The sequence below is a fragment of the Hemiscyllium ocellatum genome, unplaced genomic scaffold, assembly GCF_020745735.1.
Source record: "Hemiscyllium ocellatum isolate sHemOce1 unplaced genomic scaffold, sHemOce1.pat.X.cur. scaffold_910_pat_ctg1, whole genome shotgun sequence".
NCBI classification, from domain to species: domain Eukaryota; kingdom Metazoa; phylum Chordata; class Chondrichthyes; order Orectolobiformes; family Hemiscylliidae; genus Hemiscyllium; species Hemiscyllium ocellatum.
In genome coordinates this window covers 102951-107766 of record NW_026869303.1, presented here as the reverse complement: position 1 = coordinate 107766, position 4816 = coordinate 102951, and positions in this window count along the sequence as shown.

Sequence of the window (4816 nt, the reverse complement as noted above, 5' to 3'; positions counted from 1 at the left end):
GGGTGGATGGAAAAATGATGAGGGGGTGTAGCACTACTAATCAGAGAGGGTATCACAGGTACAGAAGTTACCTTTGTCGAGGAGGGTCTGCCTACAGAGTCAGTATGGAAATTAGGAACAGTAAGGGAGCAGTCACCTCATTCGGGGTTTACTACAGGCCTCCCAATAGCAACAGGGAGATTAAAAAAACATAGGTGGGCAGAATTTGGAAAAGTGGGAATGTAGTAGGATTGTAGTAATGGGTGACTTTAACTTCCCCAATATTGATTGGAACCTCCTTTGAGCAGATAGTTTGGAAGGAGCTGTTTTTCTAAGGTGAATTCAGGAGGGTTTCATAACTCAATACGTTGACAGGCCGACGAGGGGAGAGACCATTTTGGACTTGGTGCTCGGCAATAGCTGGGGCAGGTGTCAGATCTTGCGGTGGGATAGCATTTTGGTGATAGTGACCACAACTGCCTCATGTTCTCACAGGCACAGTGTTTCTGTCCCTAACTCCAGTGGGAATGGAGTGTAAGGCAGTGGAATGTTCCTCGTACAGAATGTGGAAAATAAGGGTCACCACTAGTGTCCCTGCTGACGACATTTGTGGGAAGTGCACCCAACACCAGCTCCTTGAAAACCGTGTTAGGGAACTGGAGTTGGATGAACTTTGGATCATTCGGGAGGCAGAGGGGGTAATTGACAGGAATTACAGATAGGCAGTCACTCCCGAGATAAAAGAAAAAGACAGATGGGTAACAGTTAGGGGACAGAAAGGGAGCAGGCAGGCAGTTCTGGGATCCCCTGTGGCCATTCTCCTCAACAATAAGTACACCGTTTTGGATACTGTTGAGGGGGGATGACTTACCAGGGAAAAGCAGTGGGGCACCTGCTGCTCAGAAGGGAAGGGGGAAGAGGAGCAGAGCAGTCATTATTGGGGCCTCGATAGTTAGGGGGACAGATAGGAGGTTCTGTGGGGACGAGAGGGACTCACAGTTGGCGTGTTGCCTCCCGAGTGCCACGGTCCGTGATGTCTCTGATCGTGTTTTTGGGATCCTTTGGAGGGGTGGGGGGGGGGGGAAGGGAAGGGAGAGCAGCCCCAAGTCGTGGTCTATATTGGCACCAACAAAAAAGGACGGAAGAGAGATTGGGACTTGAGGCAGAAATTCAGGGAACTAGGATGGAAGCTTAGAGCTAGGACAGAGTTGTTTTCTCTGGTTTGCTGCCCGTGCCTTGTGCTAGTGAGGTGAGGAATAGGGAGAAAAAGGAGTTGAACATGTGGCTACACGGATGGTGCAGGAGGGAGAGTTTCTAGTTTTTTGATAATTGGAGCTCTTTCTGGGGTAGGTGGGACCTCGACAAGCAGGATGGTCTTCATCTAAACCAGAGGTGTACCAATATCCTAGGTGGGAAATTCACTAAAGCAATTAAGGTGGATTTAAACTAGGGGGATGGGAACCAAAATTGTAGGACAGGTACAGAAGAGGATGAGAGTAGGGAGTTCCCAAATCAAGTATTTGACACTCGCAAGCGAGAACCTGATTTGAAGTGTGTGTACTTCAACGCGAGGAGCATCCAAAATAAAGTTGGTGAACTGGCAGTGTGGGTTGGGACCTGGGACTTCGATGTTGTGGCCATGATGGAGACATGGATAGAACAGGGACAGGAATGGCTGTTGCAGGTCCCAGGATTCAGAAGTTTCAGTAAGAACAGAGAAGATGTTAAAAGAGGGGGAGGTGTGGCATTGTTGATCAGGGACAATATTACAGTTGTAGAAAGGATGTTTGGGAACTCGTTAACTGAGGTAGTACGGGCTGAGGTTAGAAACATAAAAGTCACCATTCTATAGGCCGCCGAATAGTCCCAGAGATGTATCGGAAAGGAGAGCAAAGATGATTCTCGATAGGAGTGTGTGAGGCAGGGTAGTGTCATGGGGGACTTCAACTATCCAACTATTGACTGGGATCACGACAGTACGAGTACTATAGATGGGTCAGTTTTTGTCCAGTGTGTGCAGGAGGGCTTCCTGACACAGTATATGGACAGGCCTACAAGGGGCAAAGCCACTTTAGATTTAGTACTGGGTAACGAGCCTGGCCAGGTGTTAGATTTGAAAGTAGATGAGCACTTTGGAGACACGATGGCACAGTGGTATGGGCGGCACGGTGGCACATTTGTGCATGTTAGGTGAATTGGCCATGCTAAATTGCCCGTAGTGTTAGGTTAGGGGTAAATGTAGATGGGTGGGTTGCGGTTCGGCGTGGACTTGTTGGGCCGAAGGGCCTGTTTCCATACTGTAAGTAATCTAATCTAATCCAATCTAATTCTGTCAGGTTTACTTTAGTGATGGAAAGGGGTAGGTTTATTCCACCGAGCAAGAGTTACAGATGGGGGAAGGGAAATTACGATGCAATTGGGAAAGATTTAGGAAGCATAGAGTGGGGAAGGAAACTGCAGGAGATGAGCACATTAAAAATGTGGAGCTTATTCAAGGAAAAGCTCCTGTGTGTCCTAGATAAGAATGTACTTGTCAGGCAGGGAGGAAGATATAGAACGCGTGAGCGGTGGTTTACTAAGGAATTAAAATCCCTGGTCAAGAAGAAGAAGACTTATGTTAGGACAAATTGTGAAAACTCAGTTAGGGCGCTGGAGGGCTACAAGGAAGTCAGGAAAGTCCTAAAAAGAGAGCTCAGAAGAGCCAGGAGGGGACATGAGATGTTGTTGGCGGATAGGTTCAGGGTTAACCCTAAGGCTTTCCATAGGTATGTCAGGAAAAAAAGAATGATGAGAGTTTAATTAGGGCCAATCAAGGATAATAGTGGGAAGTTGTGTGTGGAGTCAGAGCAGATAGGGGAAGCACTAAATAAATATTTTTTCCACAGTGTTCACTATAGAAAATGAAATTGTTGGTGAGCAAGATACAGAGATATTGCATCCAGAATAGAAGAGATTGAGGTTCACAAGGAAAAGGTATTAGAAGTACTCCACAGTGTGAAAATAGACAAGTCCCCTGGGCTGGATGGGATCTATCCTAGGATCCTCTGGGAAGCAAGGGAAGAGATTGTCGAGCCTTTGGCATTGATCTTCAAATCATCATTATCTACAGGAATAGTGTCTGAGCACTGGAGGATAGCAAATATGATTCCCTTGTTCAAAAAGGGAAGTAGAGACAACCCTGGTAATTACAGACCAGTGAGTCTCCCTTCAGTTGTTGGTAAAGTGTTGGAAAAGGTTATAAGAGATAGGATTTATAACCATCTAGAAAAGAATAATCTGATCAGGGACAGTCAGCACGGTTTTGTGAAGAGTAGGTCGTGCCTAACGAATCTCATTGAGTTTTTTGACAAAGTGACCAAACAGGTAGATGGGAGTAGATGGTAGATGGATTTCAGCAAGGCGTTCAATAAGGTTCCCCACAGTAGGCTATTATACAAATGCAGAGGAATGGGATTGTGGGAGACATAGCAGTTTGGATCAATAATTGGCTTGCTGAAAGAAAACAGAGGGTTGTCATTGATGGAACATGTTCATCTTGGTGTCCAATTACTGGCGGTATACCACAAGGGTCGGTGGTGGGTCCACTGCTGTTTGTCATTTTTATAAACGACCTGAAAGAGGGCTTAGAAGGGCGTGTTAGTAACTTTCAGGACGACACTAAGGTCAGTGGAGTTGTGGATAGTGACGAAGGATGTAGTAGGTTGCAGAGAGACATAGATCGGATGCAGAGCTGGGCTGAGAGCTGGCAAATGTAGTTTAATGTGGACAAGTGTTGGTGATACACTTTGGACGGAGTAATCGAAATGCAAAGTACTGAGCTAATGGTAGAATTCTTGGGAGTGCAGATGAGCAGAGAGATCTCAGTGTCCATGTACACAGATCCCTGAAAGTTGCCACGCAGATTGACAGGATTGTTAAAAGGCATACAGTGTTTTGGTCTTTAATAGAGGGATTGAGTTCCAGAACCAGGAGGTTATGCCGCAGATGTACAAAGCTCTGGTACGGCAACAATTGGAGTATTGTGTACAGTTCTGGTCACCGCATTTTAAGAAGGATGTGGAATTTTTGGAAAGGGTGCAGAGGAGATTTACTCGGACGTTGCCTGGTATGGAGACAATGTCTTACGAGGAAAGGCTGAGGGCCTTGAAGCTGTTCTCGTTAGATGGAAGGATGAGAGGTGACGTAGTAGAGACATACAAGATAATCAGCGGGTTAGATAGGGTGGACAGGAAGAGCCTTTTTCCAAGTAGGGGGACGGCAAACTCGAGGGGACACAACTTTAAAGTGAGGGGAGATAGTTATCAGACAGATATCAGAGGTAGTTTCTTTAGTCAGACAGTAGCAAGGGTATGGAATGCTTCGCCAAGTTTAAGTGCATTTAAGTCGTCATTGGACAGGCAAATGGACGTACATGGAAGAGTGTAGGTGGGATGGGCTTCAGATTAGTATGCCGGTGGTGCAACTTTGAGATCCGAAGGGCCTGTACTGCTCTGTAATGTTCAACGTTCTAATTCACTCTGCTTTTGCTACACTCTCAGGCAACACATTCCATACCCTAACCTCTCGATTTACCCAACCTCCCCCACACAAAATCAAGCTACTTTATTGAGACTTGGTGGGTGGCATTAGATTGTCTTCATATGGTCTTAACCTCTTTAATTCGCTTTAATTCTGCTGCGCAATGCTCTGACAATCAGACACGTTTTAGTGACCACTCAAGTTCAGAAGAGGCTGAACGGTGAGAACAAGGACAGGATCGCAGGGATCCAGAGATGGAAAGCTGACGGATGTCTGTGATTTTGCTCTTCAACAAATCTGAGAGCTCTGTCTTCCTGTG